The sequence below is a fragment of the Chamaea fasciata genome, unplaced genomic scaffold (assembly GCF_029207755.1).
Source record: "Chamaea fasciata isolate MVZ Bird 193981 ecotype frontalis unplaced genomic scaffold, bChaFas1.0.hap1 SCAF_3, whole genome shotgun sequence".
NCBI classification, from domain to species: domain Eukaryota; kingdom Metazoa; phylum Chordata; class Aves; order Passeriformes; family Sylviidae; genus Chamaea; species Chamaea fasciata.
In genome coordinates, this window is record NW_027094088.1 from 32916311 (window position 1) to 32933692 (window position 17382).

Consider the following 17382-nt stretch of genomic DNA (forward strand, 5'->3'; position numbering starts at 1 on the left):
AGTTAGTTTTTATTACAGTGTTCCCCCCAGAATTTCACTGCTATTTGTCATTTGAGCAGCAGGTTATCCTTCCAGGCAGCTGTAAATAAGTTCCCTGTTTCCCAGTGTTACAGGTTAAGTGTCTACAAAGACAATGGATTGTGTCTCAGTCTCTAACAGCATCAGCCATTGGAAGTCTAATAGAAAGGAAATGTGGGAGATACTGGGTGATTAATTTTTTTGGAGGACTTTATAGATCTACAAATTTCTCAGAATATCTCTCTGAGTCAGAAAGAATGAAGCACTATGTAAAGGAAAGAAACAAAAAATCCCTAATAACGGTATAAATCTGTTTTTATTCCTTAAAACAGGATGCCAAACCTCACACAATATTTGACAAAGAAAGATGTTGAATTCCCTGAAAGCATTCCCTTTTTCCTAGGTCTGTTTTTTTGTTAGAATGGTTCCCTTATCTGGGTCATTGCAAAAGTGTCAGCTCAATGGGAGGGGAACACAGTAGCCCCAGTTTACACAGGCTTAATCTGTTTAAAAACAGCACCTTGAGTTCATAATCTCTTGAAAGTGCAACTAGGGCTGTGGTTAAGAGCTACTGCATCAACAGAAATTCAGTTTGGTTGTTAACTACAGGTTAGAATAAAGAGTTTTGTCTTTGTTAACCTGAAACCCATCCACCCAAGCCTTGAAAACCCTTAATTTCTTCTGCTGCCAATGCTATCTGATGTTTTGGGCCATTGATAGTATGAGGCTAAGCAGGCGAATGGGGGGCAAAGTGTGACCTTAAAGGCAGGTGATGAAGATGTGTCAGGCTCTAGAATGACCCATTGGGCATTCTGAGAGAGCTCCGGGGCTGGGAAATGCTCACTGCCAGCTGCCCCTCACTCAGAGACTTGTTTATAGAGCTGTGGAGAGACAGCTGTCTTGTAGTTCCCCCAAGTGTCACTGATACTCTTCAGCAGCCAGGTTGTCTCACAATATTCTTTATGAATATTTTACATGCTTTTAGGCTCAAGTTTCTCTCAAATTATTCTTTCCTTTTTTTACATTTGGTCTAGTGTGCTTCTAAATAATGCTGTAATCATTCAGTCTCAGAGGTGTAGATTGACTGTCCTTGGAATGCTGAACTGTAGATATATTCTTAGTTTAAAAGAAATGTGGGGTTTTTCTCAAAGGATCCCGAAATCTTAAATTTTCCAGGTTTAATCTAAATACATTTTTAGTTGTCCTTATCTCATGCTAATGAGGGTTGTGCATTTGTGTGTTATATTTTAGATAATATTAATTCACCAAAACCAACAATGAACTGTCCATTTGCTGAGACTTACAGAGTAAAACAAAAATAAAGTCTGTGTAAATAAACTTGTGGTCTGATCATTGTATACTTTGGATGCAGATGTGTCTCATAGCACCATAGTCTGTTGAGAAAGGGAGCTGCAGAATTGGATATGCTATTTACAAAATAACCCATCTTTATTGCTAAAAGATTGTGAAGGAAAACTGCCAAGTAAGAACAGAGTTTCATTAGTGCAGAGATGGTTTGACAAATCAATGAATGTAAGATTTCTGATAGCCTTGTTTATTTTATATCAATATTAAATATTTTACATGTATCCCTTTAGCCTCCACATACTCTGTTTGCTCTGCAGACCTAGTGGCATCCCACACCTTCTCTGGGGACAAAAGATTATCACGTACAGCTGCAAAACCCCTCAGCTTTTGCAATGACCATGGAGTGTTTTTACACCTCTTTCTGTATTCTGTAGTATGATTAAGGCTTAAAAGGAATGTAGGGTGTTACCAAATTTTAATCTTACATTAAATGGGAGATAAAACATTATGCAGACATTATTGTTATTAAGTAACAGTGAATGGAAAAAAATGTAAGGAATGTCTCTTAATTTCATATTTTCTCTTACCAGATGAGATTGCTGAAACTTATGTCATGAATATCAAAACTAATTGATGCCTGTTTGTGTTTGCTAACTCTCTCTGAGTTTCCAAGCATGCCCATGTGTTTCTAAATAGTCTCACTGAACATAACTGCACTATCCATAAATCAAAGCTTTTTCCACCAGTAATAAAGCATTACGTAGCTGTATATATTGGTACAAGCAAAACATAAACTGATAGGACTAGGAAGAACAGTGTATCAAAGCAAAATGTACTGCTGATCATTCTAATTTTTTCATGTGGTAAGTCATGGCAGCTTCACAAACAGACAGGTAAAGTTTTTTTTCCTGTGTAAGTATTTTTTATAAACATGTAATTATCATGTAAGTATCATTTTCTGTAGAAAATAACGGTATTTAACAATCTATGTAAATAAAGTAAAAATCTATCAGTTTGGAATCTATGATTTTCAGATAATGTTGGATATTGTGTGTATATATATATATATGTATGTTAAATTGAGAACTCCTTTGTTTCCATTTTAAATTAAAATCCATAAGAAATTTCTTATGGAAAATGAAGGATATTAACATGTGAATTCAGATGTAGCACTGAACAAATCCACAGCTAACCATTGCCCAAGGTAAATCAGCATTTCAAGACAATTGCAGAAGGCAGCTCATGAGCAATAGGTTACAAAGAAGAGACTAACTTGGGAGTCAGAATAAAGTTGCAGCTAAAAAACGTCTGCTCAAACAAGTAAGAATTAACAGTAACTGAACAGAGAGTGCCACTGATGTGGAGGGAGAGAGAATGCTCTTGAAGTGTGCTAGAGAAGCCAGGAAAAATGAGCAGTGAAGCATAAGAGCACATATTTTAGCATAGCAAGACCTGGCAGGAACCCTGGCAGTTGTCAGTCTAGGAAGCCCTACCAGAGTTATGATCACCATATACTTGGGAGCATTAGGAAAAAGGAGAGGAAAAGGCTAGTGGTTGTGAGACTTCTGAAAAAAGCTCTGTAGGCTTTCTGAATAAATCCATTAGCTTTTAGGTGAAAACAACAACTTGTGTTCTGCTCCTATCATCCATAGAGTTTGCTAGTATTTGGCTTGCTTTATTTATTGAGGAGAAAAACATCTGTAATGCTAGTCAGGAGTATTTTAATGGAATACTTTTGCTTACGAAATATGTATACAAAGGCCTGTTTCTCTAAACATAATAGAAATAAATAGCAGTAGATTTATTTCTCATGAGATTTGAACCCTTCTGGTAATTCCTGTGAATCTAAAGCATCATGTGCTTGTCCTCAAAGCTGTGTAACTGTTCTGTTTATTTGCACAGTAGGTTAGTAAGCCTTTTACTTGGATTTTTTTCTGACAACCCCAGGGTAATCTTTCATGCATGTCTTCTGTTTGATAGTGTTAGTATTTTCTGAGAATGTCTTCCTAAATTTCCCAGATACTACTGTAGAAATGAGCACTCAATTGCTCTTTTAAATTTTGTTTTGCTGGAAGGAATCCACCAAGCACAGTTACCAAACTTAAACAAAACATGATTGACAAGAAGCCAAAAACAGCCTTAATAGCAGCAATCTCTCATCCTAGAAGAAACACAGATCAACTTTTTCTTCTTCCACTTGAGACACAGTAATTAAAATTACCTGTGTGTTTGCTTGATAACTACAAATTTAGTTTTGTAGTCACAGATGGTTTTTTTTCCAGCAAATTTGAAGATAATCTGGAGTTACAGGATCACAGAATCCTCAGGGTTGGAAGGGACTTCTGGAGATCATCCAGTCCAACCCTCCTGTCAAGGCAGGGTCACCTAGAGCAGGTTACACAGGAACTTATCTAGGTGGGTTTTGAATGTCTCCAAACAGGGAGACCCCACAACCTTCCTGAACAGCCTGTTCCAGCCTGCCACCTTCAACGGAAAGAAGTTCTTCCTCATGTTGTGGTGGAACTTCTTGTGTTTCAGTTTATGCCTCCTCATCCTGTTGCTGGGCACCACTGAGAAGAGTCTGGTACCATCCTCTTGGTACCCTTCTTTGAGAGGTTTAAATGTATTAATGAGATCCTTCTCAGTCTTCTCCAGACTGAACAGGCCCAGCTCCTGCAGTCTTTCCTCATAAGAGATGCTCCAGACCCCACACTGTCTTTGTGGCCTCCACTGGACCCTCTCCAATATCTCCTTGTCTTTCTTGTGCTGAGGAACCCAGAACTGAACACAGTATTCCAGAGGTGGCATCACCAGGGCTGAATGGAGGGGTAGGATCATCTCCCTCGACCTGCTGGCCACACCCTTCCTGATGCACCCCAGGACACCACTGGCCCTCCTGGCCATAAGGGCACTGCTGGCTCATGGAAACTTGTCACCCACCAGGACCCCCAGTCCTTCTATGCAGAGCTGCTCTCCAGTAGGTCAGTCCCCAGTCTGTGCTGGATTGGGGTTATTCCTCCCCAGGTGCAGGACCCTGCCCTTGCCCTTGCCCTTGTTGTACCCATTATGTTTCTCTCTGCCCAATTCTCCAGCCTGTCAGGGTCCCACTGAGTGGCAGCAGAGCCTTCAGGGGTATCGGCCACTGCCCCAGTTTAGTGTCAGCAGCAAACTGGCTGAGGGTGCCTCCTGGGCCACTGAGAAACAAGCTGAATAAGAATGGACACAGTATTGATCACTGGGAAACATCAGTGACTCCAGGCCTCCAGCTGGATTCTACTCCATTAATCCCCCTGAGCTCTACGATAGTTCTTTAACATTTTACTGGAAGGGAGACTAAAACATGCTTCCACATTTTAAACTCTGACCACTGTCTACAACTTCTTTTTTCCACTTTTAACTGGTAGATGAATTCTTGACCTCTTTTGAAGGCTGGTGGGTGATTTAGCATTGACTTAATCAGATTTAACATTTTGTATTTAAATTCAATTTCATTTATTTAAATTAAATTTTAATTTAACATTTTGATTTCACGCAAACCTAATTCTATTGTATTTCTGACATCCAAGATACAGCAGTTTCCCTGCCTTTCCCTCACCCTTAGACCTTGTTCATTCCAGCTGCAGTAAGACTGCAGAAAACTTTGAGGCTCTAATTTTAACACAAGCAGCACTTTGCTCCATCATGTTACAGAGAGGGATGTGTCTCCTCTATTTGAGAAGTGAGTCTTCTCCTCATATAGGGCACAACACAAGGTCTCCATTGTGCACTCTGATACAACACATAAATTTCCTTGAAAACTGATCTTTTTCATCTGATAACTTTAAACAAGGTGACATTTTCAGAAGTCACGCTTTCTTTAAATAGTACATATTTTTGGTAAGAGAGAAGCTATGTTAGAAAAAAAACTATGAAAAATGCCTAGAGTATGTTTAAAAATGGGAAACATCAGCATATAAGGGTCTCTCTTTAAGTTTTAAAATATTTATGCAGTGAAAACAACCAAAGCCAGGACGTTAAAAACATTATTTTAGACACTGCATATACATCTCATACAAGCAGACTGATTTAAATTGTGTAAAATATTCAACAGCAATCTTTTTAATGATAATTTGAAGTAATACATAATTTACTATTTTTGTAGAACTGATCCACTCTCCATCAGTGAAAGCAAGGTAAATTTAAATTTGAATATATTCTTTGGCCTTATATCTTAATTTAGCTATTCCATTTTTTTCCTCATTTTTATGGAAAACAATTTTGACACAAATTCAGGCTGATTATGACAGACTTTGGCAGACCAACCCATTATTAATGTCTTTGAATTTCTGTACTTGTTTGAAATTTTTTTAATGTGTGTGGCATACAATGACTCTGATTAAACATTCTATTGGTACAGTAAACTAATATCATCTTATTTATAAAATTCCTTATTGCATAGCATCTGCCAAATTCAATATAAAGACGTGATAACATACATTATTTCTTACCTCAACTCCTCTTTGAGAAATTGTGATCATGTGGGAAAATATGAAAGCCTTCAATAGTAAAAAAAACTTGTCCTTGCTAACAAACTGAATTCATAAGTAGTTTGCAGTCTGCTAAAAATGATTGAACTTCACAGCTGTGGAGGCAAGCTTATATTCTTCCTGTGCAAGTTCTTCTACTCAGCCACCTCTGAGCAAGCAGCTGGATGATTACTCAGCTTGCCCTATTCTAAGGATGGATTGCAAGACTCGGCATTTTGATTTGAGCAGATGAATAGGAAACCGCAGGATGCAAGCTGTAGGATGTAAACTTGCAGTGTGTCAGCTGTTTTATTAAAATTGCCTCTGTGCACATCCTTACACCACTATGCCTCGTGGGGAAGATGGAGAGTCCGTCCCACTGAATGTTTATTCCTCTAGCATGTACCATGAGATGGAAATACCAGGTGTTAGTCTTCATGACTGACACAGCAGTATGTCAGCAACGTGCCAGTCATGGAAGCATACGTGATACACACTGAAATAACAGCTTTGTAACATTTCCTTGACAAATTCAGCAGTGAGTAACTCCTCTTCCTTTGCTGCAGCAGAACAGGCTGTATATACCTGCACAGCACACAAGAATAGAGGGGGACTGAGAAAGGGCTCCTGAGGCAAGTGTGATGTCATGAGAGGACAAAAAATTCTTCTGCATAAAGTCTTATCCTTTCCCCGTTTATTTCTGAGAAAGGAGGTGCTGCTTCCCTCACAGAATCCCAGAATGGGCTGGTTGGAAGGAACCACAGTGGGTCATCTGGTGCAAGCTCCCTACTCAAGCAGGATCATCCTAGAGTACAGGATTGCACCCAGAGACTTCACAACCTCTCTGGACAATCTGTTCCAGTGCTCAGTCATCCATACAATAAAGAAGCTCTTCCTCCTATTCAGGTGGAACTTCCTGTGCATCAGTTTCTGCCACTGCCTCCTGTCCTACTGCTCAGCACCACTGAGCAGAGCCTGGATCCACCCTCTTGGCACCTCCCCTTTAGATATACATAGACATGGATGAGGTCCCTCTCAGTTGTTTCCTCTCCAGACTGAACAGGCCCAGCTCCCTCAGCTTTTCCTCATAAGAGATGCTCCAGTCCCTTAATCATCTTTGTTTTCCTGAGGAGCCCAGAACTGGACACAGAATTCCAGATGTGCTTCACCAAGGCTGAGTAGAGGGGCAGGATCACCTCCTCTGACCTGCTGGCAATGCTCTTCTTGATGCACCCCTGGATTCCATTGGCCTTGTTGGCCACAAGGACGCACTGCTGGCTTATGGATGGTTTGTTGTCCGCCAGGACCCCCAGGTTCTTCTCCACAGAGCTGCTTTCCAGCAGGTCAGACCCCAGCCTGTCCTGGTGCAGGGGAATCTTCTTCCCCCAGTGCAGAGCCCTGCACTTCCCTTGGTTGAATTTCAGAAGGTTCCTCCTTGCCCAACTCTCCAGCCTGTTGAGGTCCTTCTGAAGGGCTGCACAGCTCACTTGGGTATCAGCCACTCCTCCCAGCTTTGTGTCATCAGTGAACTCACTGAGGAGGCATCTGCTCCTTCATTCAAGTCATTGGTGAACTTGTGAAATAATCCTGGGCCCACTATTGACCCTTGGGGACACCACTGGTGACAGGCCTCCAACTAGGCCCTTTGCCACTGATTAAAACCCTCTGGGATCTGCCATTCAGCCAGGCCTCCATCCACCTCACTGTCCACCTATCCAGTCCACACTCCCTGACTTTGCCTATGAGGATATTGTGAGGGACCCTGTTGAAACCCTCACTGAATTCAAGGTAGACAATACTCACTGCTCTCCCTTCATCCATCTGGGTAGTTGTTTCATCATAAAAGGCAATCAGGTTGGTCAAGCATGATTTGCCTTTAGTGAATCCGTGCTCACTACTCCTGATAACTCCTTCTTGTTATCCATGTGAATAAAGAGGGCCTCTAAAATGAGGCACTCATGACCTTTCCAGGGATTGAGTCAGTTGTTGTTGCCTGTGCAAATCAAAAAGAAACAGAGTATAAGACTACTTTACAGCACTTGCCTTACTGAAGTTAATATTGTTACATTATCTTGTGTGCTGTCACAAGAAGCAATGCTATGGTGGTGATAAATTAGTATCTGTTAAAAAAACTAGCAATATGTCTCTCTTCTACTCATTATAAGTTAATTTTGTGGCTACATGACCCTGAAAGTGCAGATTCTTCCAAATAGATCTCAGAGCAATTATTCCATCACAAGCTGAAATTATGCTACTTACGAGAAAAAGTTAAATGCATGTCTTGTGACAATTTATCAGTTGAAAGTAAAAATGTGTTATTGAAATATACTTCCTGTATGTATATATTATCTTTATAAATACGTATATCTATGTCTATATATCTATATCTATCTATATCTATCTATATATCTATCTATATATGTCTAAATCTGTATCTTTATTTATTTGCTTTAACTGTGCTAGGAGAAATAAATTGGCAAGTGTTTCTTTCCTGACATAATGCAGCAGTAACACATGGATAATAAGTAAAGTGAAGCCTTTTCGTGATTTCATAGAATAATTAGTAAGTTTTAGTGATTCAGTGAAGTTTTAGTTTTTGTGAAAATTTTATTTAGAAATTTTAACTGGCATTAACATGACAATCAAACCAAAGACTCTTCTCAGAGTTCTTCATACACCTGTTTGGCAAACTGGCAGAAGAAGATTTAGGCAAAAGCATTGTGGAAGTCACAGTATGTCAACAACGAGAATGTCAATTTACTTTTTTAATTTAGACCTAAAATGTGACTACCTATTGTACAAGCTAATCTCTGCAGGTTGATCTCTGAACTGAATGAAGATTCATTTAAGAGATTATCCCACATGGATTAGTTGTAGGGATTAATATATACAATAAATTTTGCTAGGAATGGGTTTCTGACCTAAACAATTGGTGGAAAGTAATTAGTCTGTAGCACAGTATCTGGCACAAGATACACATCCATCACAATTCATTTTGATTTTTTTCTTTATTCTTAGGTTGCCATCATTATATATTTTTTGGTTTTTTAACATTTTGTAGTATTTTCAAGATTAAAATGAAAGAGAAGAAAAAGATAGCAAGATTAATTGTATTGTGAAGAAATTTTTGCTGTTAGGTAACTAGATGTTAAGAAATTGGTTTTGTTTTCTGTCTGCTGCTATGGAAAGAATGCAGGGAAAATTGGATGTTGTATATTCCGAAATTATTAGATTGAGTAAATATAATTTCAATGGCATGCCATTGTTTGAAAATTTATTTTATAATACCAAAGCATTTTTCAAGAATTAAAAAAAAAAAAAAGGTAATAAACAGTCTTATCCTGGGTGGACTAAAATATAGTTAATAATAAACTTTATTCTACTTAAACAGTATTCTCAGAGACCGTGCAAACTTTTTTGGAATTTGAGACAGGTACCTATTGTTCATACCTATTTGAAAAACAGAAGTATTATTTTCAGGAGCATCCAAAATTAGGCTACAGTATAATTTTTGATTTGTTTTTATTTGTTGAATGCTACTTAAAATTGTTACACTTGCAATTCTACAAACAGCCAATGATGAGTATGACCATGATGAAAGCAAGCTGTTGATGAGATGCTCAAGTCTGGGTCTCTTTATTCTACTTTGAGAAAACTTTGTGCTTCAATCATAATTTTGCCGTTTTTCCTTTTCTTTGAAGACAGGTTAAAGACGGTAGATGATGAGCTGTCATCTGCACATTTAGCTGCCCTTTGTTTCATTCACCATAGTACCTAAATTTAAGTAAGCCTTTCTGACAGTCCTAAAAAACTCACTGCATGTAATTGTTCTACTTTCTTTGAATAGAAGCTTATGGAGTAAGTAGAAAGCAAGATGAAAAATTCAGAGTTTTTACTTGACTGAGGGTTTGTAAGAAAATAGAACAAAGCAGTAATTAACAGTGATGGGAACATACCAGGAGTTAGGTGTAGCAAGTATTTGCCACAAGTTTTGCGATCTGTAAAATTTTATCTATCACAGGCCTTCCTAATCCAAAATTAATCCAAATCTATAAAAGCTATTTTTTTTTCCTGGAGTAGTGAGGATGACTCTGAATTTATATTTTACAAGGGGTTCTCAACTGCAGATGTTTCCTGCAGCATAATTGCCATCTGACCATTACCCATTTTAAACACTCTCTTAATGCCAATTATAAAATGTTCACTTCTATTTTTGTGGCTTTACTTTCTTTTTATTAAAGAGTTTACTCTCAGCATATAATTAATGCTATTTATCATACTGCAAGAAATGGGTATGATCTTTACTGGGATAAATAAGTGCCATTTATGGAGGTTTGGTTTCCTCTCCCACGGCCGCCATCTATTGTACCTTTCTCTTTTATCACTAGATGGCAACATAGCATAACTCCAGATCAAAAGTTGCTATAACCAGAAATGGGCTTTTCCTATCCCGTTTTTTACAGAATTTAAAATAATTCACTTCCCCCCCTGAAATGGGAACTTAGGCATTCTGGCAATTTCAGTAAATTGCTTCTTAATGGTGTGAGTTCTAGCATTACTAACAAATGCTATTTTTTTACGCAACTGAAGTGCAGAATAATCAAGACAGAGAAAATAAAATTGCTTCATTTACAGTCTTTTTCTCCTACCAAATCCATTGGAAGGAGGAGAATCCATTGATTCATCTGAATTATCTCACATATGTTTGGTTATTTTGTGGAAATGCCTTAAACTGAAGCCAGTGGCTTCAATTTCACATCCAGAAAAGCAGAATTTACATAATTTTTTACTTTCCAAATATTTAATTTATTGAGATAAGTCTGGACGTTAATATATGATAGAAACAACTGAAGTAAGTTTGGGGTGAAGCAACTTGTATGCATTAATCATATGCAAGAGATGCCTTACCATCCCCCTTGAGAGCACTGAGTCCATAGATTAATTCAAATTCTAGTCAGACTGGACAGGAAGATTATCACTAGACAAGGTATGAAAATTGAAATTTCAAGCTCAGTTTCTCTGGAGATACATTTTCTAGTGAAATGAGAGAAAAAGAAATGAGACCAATCTTAACTGAGCTACCAGCTGCTTTTGCTTTTGGAACCTTAAAGAGACTCAACACTTTTGCTCAGTATTTGTTAAACAGTTAGCGGGAGAGTCTTAGGCTTCTTAAGTCTACTCTGAAACTCAGCTTCTCAGGAAACTCAAACCAGTTTGTTAGAGTGAGAATAGGTTCTGTCCTACATCACGTTTACTCCTGAAGCCATAATTAGAAAGCTTAATACTGAGCTGAATTGTTTGATTTTTGAATTTCTGTTAGTCCTGCTGTTTCCTGATGTATTGAAACAGAATCGCTTGGGCCTTGATATTTGAACAAATCATCTGCTTCAGAGATGATGGTCTTTTGTAGCCAGATCCATTATTATCCTATGTATTTAATGACTTGTATTCTGCCAACTGAAATTAAGGAAGCAATATTGGAAGGCTGTTAATTAACTTCCATTATCCACATTCTCTTTTCCCTGGGAATGTTTTCAAGGAAACCTCATAGGTTTCAAACTCACTCCAGACTTGATGTATTTGAGCTACCAGAGCCATGTTCATATCAACATATATCCAAATAAAGTGGCAGTATGCTCTGTACCTATAACTGGGAGGATGACAAAGATCATTGATCTCTATGAGGAACCCATCAATGAATGCTTTAGTAGAATTCATTAATAATGTAGTGAATACACGGAGCATGGCCAAGTGAAGCATATAAGGATACAGAATTACATAATGTGATTTGTTATTTTTACAGGATTCTCTAAGTTAGTTGTTTAGCAAGCAGACTAACATTTTCTGCTTTCAGTGCATTAGGGATGCCTGTGTGAGTGTCAGTGTGATACACACATAGACACACAATGTATAAGAAACTAAGAAGTCTTCTTCTAAAGATTTAAAAACTCCTATTTTCAAGCTTGCTAGTCTACATTTATAATAAGCCTATTCTTCCACAAAAGTTGTCTCTCTTAAGTCCCCGTTTTCTCTTACTGCTTATCGACACAACTGTTGCAGAACTATCTCCTGCCTTGTGTATGCCTCAACATAGTTTGTTATCAGTTCTCCTTAAAATGCCTTCTACACACTCCTAGTAGCTCACAGGAGGTTGTGGGAAAGGCAGGGAGAAGGTGTTCCCAGTAATAGTGAAAGCTGTATTATTCCATGGCATTAGAATGTTACTCAGCCAGGTCTTTCAGTCAGGTGTAGTTCTCAGACAGCACTGAGATATGAATATGCATGGTTTGGTAAACTTAGCAGTTAAAAGTCTAGCTGCAGGCAAAATTTGTTATTTTTCTTCCTGATTTTACTTTATCACCTGTCTTACGGAATTAGAACAGAATTTGGAAATAGTTGCGTACCACTGAAGGTGCAGTGGGACATTAATCATGTAGCTGAATGTTTTTCAGTCAGTTCAATTACCTGAGGTTTCCGTCTTTCCAGTTTCTCTGTTTATCTGCCATTTCTTCAATTTCCAGATTATGAACACTCAATGGACCTGCAGTGTCTGATGAAATGATAGCAAAAATGCATGGAAACCCAACAGTATTTCAGGATTGCTTTATTTTAGATACTTCTTTTATCATTCCAAGGCCCAAATAATCATTTTCTAGCCATGAAAATTGTATCTCCCTCTGTTCCCCACAAAACAGTGACCTTTCCATTAAATGGTGTGTATGTTTCCCAACAACAGTTCTGTTTTAAAATGTTGGAACTTCCTATATAAAGCATGGATTCAGAACTTACACAGAAATAAAAGTACCCCCAGGTGCTTTGACCTAAGGCCTAAATAAAAATGTAACTGATGTGACTTAACAGATAATTGAATCATATTTTTAATAAATGGTATTTTTATAAGAGAGAAGCTTAGGAGTAAAACACAAGCTTCCTGAAAGTGAAATAACTGGAATAGATTCAAGAGCCTAGTGTTCATGCGTCTATCCAGTGCAGGTAGGTTATCTCTAGTTCTCAGTTAGTTGACATTTAAGATGTGGATGGTGTTCATTAAATGTCTGGATGAATCTATTTTAGATCTGGTTTCCATTGATGAAATGCTGGTTTTGGAATTAAAAATGACCAGACAGCAACAAATTTATTTAAAGAACATTTTGACATAAGGTCAGCACACTGTCTCTGGTTCTCACTGCATGAGCTCATGCAGCCATGAAATCATTTTTAGGGTCACAGCTTAAATTTGTAAATGCATTTCAGTGAAGCACTTTCAATTACATTAGCTGCAAATGTATCCCAAACCATCCTGATTTCTTAATGTACATCACTGATACAAACTTTAAGAGATATTACTATTTACCTCATCACTGTGTCATTTCTCCAACAGTGGAGAACAAGTACTTGGCAGCATGGACACCTTCTTGGGTATAATGAAACATTTAATAAAATAGAAGATACAGCAAATGGAATGAAGTTCTTGAATTTTCAAAACGCTGCTTCTTTATCTAGAGAACTTGTTATCTATGACTCAGTCCCATCTAAATTTATGTTCCTGCTGATCTACAGTGGCTGCAGCTCCTCAACTTTTCTTCTTTTTTTCCCCAATTTATACTGAAGACAGATCATTTTGGGGCTTAAAAACCTTTAACTTACCTGCTCCTTGCAGGTCTGTTATGAGGATGACATGCAAAAATGCAGCAACATTTGGGCTGCTTGGGGTGATGCATTTACTACATTTAGAAAAACAACACTGTTAATGGATATTGTCAAGTATTTGGATCAAAATCTTCTCTATTAGGAATTCTTCATGGGATCACTATTCTTACCAGATTGTTCTCAGTTAAGTATATAGTATTTTAGAGTAGTTATTTTTTAAATTAAGTGGTGAAGTAATAGAAATTTCATGTGGGAGATCATTGAAGCTACCCTTTTGTAAATGACAGCAGCAAAAAAACTCATTTTATTGGTCTGTTAAGACTGAAAATTATTATTTTTAGATTAATAGATATACCATGAAGAGAGTTAGCAAACTAGAGGTATTTACTCCTCAGATATTGTAAACCTGCATCCGTACCACTATGATTCTAGTAAAAAACCTCTGATTTTCAGCCTTAGCATTTCTTACAGGAAGGTAATTTGATTATTTTTGTCTGATTCTGTTTGACTAGAAGTTTAATGGCATGATATCTTTGATTTTTTCCAGGAAAAGATAACTAAAATGGCATGATAACTTTTCAGTACATCAAGAAAAGATTACTGTGCAGTTTTCTGTCATTGTAAGGTACTGGCTTTTGGATTACAATCACAGCATCATATCGAAGACATGTGGAATTCCTAAGTGGAACACAACTAAGAAATGTCCTTTTATTCATTATTCTAGCCTAAGGAAATCTCATAAAGTCTTTTCTCATGGTAGTTTCTCCTCTTTACTTGGCTATTATATGAAAATCAACAGGTGCCATTCATGCAACAGAAAATGGTATGGTTTTTTTGGCTACTTGAGTCACCTGGTAACTGTACAAAAGGGCAATGTCAGTCCACCTCTACGAAGTGTAGAGTTCAGTGGACCAGTGCAGGACATCACCACAGCCACGTCCGACAAAATTGTTCATGAAACTTGACAAATCTTACTCTACGATTTTGAGGTGCTTTTCTCTTCAAAAACCTTTCGAACAGCGCAGGACCACATGGAAAAAAATCTCTCAGACAAAATCAGCCAGTTCCAAGGCCATAATAGATATCTCTTGGAACAGGGCTTGCAAGATGAAGCTATCAGGCTTACGACACTCAGTCTTACCTACTGATAGATTTCATGTGACACAGAAGGTGGATCCTAACAAGGCAGCCTGGTGATCGCTGAGCACAGAGCAGCAGCTGAGGCTCTGCAGACAAAGAACAAGAAGCAGTCAGGCAGAGTGGGGCAGAACTGCCAGCCCAAGCAGTGCACTGCAGGCAGCCAGACCAAGGGTATTGCCAAGAATAGTTTCATAAAAGGACTTGATAAATATTTCTGCTAGTGACCTCTAGGTACCATAAAAGGACATACTGACAGTGCCGTGAGAGGATGTCAAGGCATTGAAGCCATTTTCTTGGTGATCCTTTTTAAAGAAGTCAGGGCTCACAGAAGACTCCACCTGAGTACCATTTCCATATTGATTCAGCAAGAACCATGAGAAAGAAACCCATTAATCAATCTTCCAGTGTTCTTTGGTGGGCGGGTTTCTGCCACAAGGCCACTGCATCTTCCCTGGCTGACCCACAAAAGTCTTGTGTTACTACCCCTGGCATAGGCAAGAGAATACTCTGTCCAAATGGGAAGACAAGCTGAGCCTTTGACCTTTTTTCTTGTTAGACTGTGGGATGTTTAAAATAGAAGTGCACTTTAATATACTGTAGCTATAAACAGATCTGCATGACTCAAAATCAGGTCCAGCAACATACCTTATATGAGATAATGATTGAGCTCAAATGCAAAACCAAATTATACAGGAGATGGAACCAGGGCAAGCTAACAAGGACATGTGGGGACAGAACTGGGAAAATCTAAGCTTGGTTAGAATTGAAACTAGCAAGGAACATGAAGGGTAACAAAAGATGGGTTTGTAGGTGCATCAATAGCATAAGGAAGAAAATGGAAAAGGTGAACCCACTGCTAGATCAGGCTGGAGATCTACTAACAAAGGATAAAGAGAAGGCTAAAGTATTTAGTGCTTTCTTCCTTCCCTCAGTCTTCATTGATAAATTCAGTTTAACCAGATCTCCATTAACTTCAAATTTTGTGGAGTGACTGCTTACAATATCAATGGATCCAAACAGGGACTCCTTATATAAGCTGGACATACACAATTTACAAAATGAGACAGGATACCTTTGTGACTGCTGAGAGACCTGGCAGATGCCATTGTAAGGCCACTCTTCATTGTCTTTGAACAGCTGTGATGATCAAGAGAAAAAGGCAATCAGTAACAGATGATTTTAAATGCTTATGAATTCCATGTGCCAGATTTCTACATTTTTTATAATCTTCTAAGAAAATTTACAGAAACTGCACCTCTCTGTGAATCTAATCTTCTCATTTATGGCTGAAAATGGGTGCTCTTCTAATCCTGACTGTTTCTGCACCTTTGAAAATGAAACGGATAATAGCATTTGCCATAAAGACAAAGAAACCAGACTGCTCTTTGAGTGTATTGCTCCAGTACAAGAATAGAAACATGTCACTGCATAGAGTAAATGTAGCACAGATTGGTAAACAATGACTTTGGTTTGTGTTCATCTCTGAGATCTTCTGTGTTCCCATTAAGGGCTCAGGCACCTTGTTGTTCAGTTTTACAGTGCAGAAGCCCCTGGGTTCACACATTGTGCCGCTTTTGTGGTGACAGTGCCCACGACTGATCTCTGTCCCTTGACCAAAGAGCCAGACTGATCTCTGTGAGAATCTTTGGTTGTCCCTATAGTATACTTCTTCACTCTCCCAACTACTCAGGTAAATGCAAACTGCTATAACACACACCACATATGGCATAACTTTCTGCAGTATTCACTCATGCTTAACATTGCTTCTGACACCTACCCAATCAGTCTTTTGGCTCAAAAGAAGGATTTTCTTGTCTTTTTGCAGATAACTGCATGAAAAGATAAGCTGCATCACTGAGCAAGTCAGAGCGGTGATACTAACTCTGTCTATTAAGTCTAGTATTTAAATGGAAAAATTCAATTTTTAAAGTCAAATAAATGACACTTCTGGGATTTATTCTTCACGGAACATAAAATTTCTCTCCCCTGTCACTCCAGGCTACAAGTTATGTTTTCCTCTCCTTCTGCTTTACTTTGCATCTTATAGACAGAGAACAAACAAGAGACAATGAAGACTAGGTGATTTGTTACAAGTCATTCCAACAGTCTGTTTCTGTCTTCCAGTTAATGCATACTGTTAGTTGGAAATGGAGCCCCTGCCTTTTCAGATAAGGTTTTTGACCCCTGCAGATTTAAGAAACAGTCGTATTTTCCTCAGCATTCCTCAACATGGAAGCAACTTTTTCCCACGAAACATTTCGGTTTAATAACCACGAGTTTCCTAGCTTTTAGCCAAAGGAGCTAAGAACATTACCCAATGGACTTATGGACCTGTTCCCATATTTTACTGGCAGAGTAAGGCCTTACTGCCAACCTCAGGTTCACACACAGGTCCCTCGGGTGCCTGAATTACATATTCTGACAATCAGGAGCCAGACCTGTTGCAAGTTTTTGCTACAGTACCCATTTCCTCTAACCAGAGATCACTCCCCAAAGCAGGAATTGCTGTTTTACCTGCCCGCATCAGCTATGCTGTGGTATTCGAGGGACAAAGCTGTTCTGCACACAAAATGGAGCTCAGCAGCCAACTGGAATTTTAGCTAAGAAAGAGGGGCTATGCATCTAAATGTCTGCAGCCAGAAATGATAGGGGAAGGCAGGATACCCCTGGAGTGGGAACATCCTCTCTCCAGGAGCACCTTTGTCCCAAGGGCCTATCCACAGCCTGCTGTCAACAGCACCTTTTTTAAAGAGCTATGAAG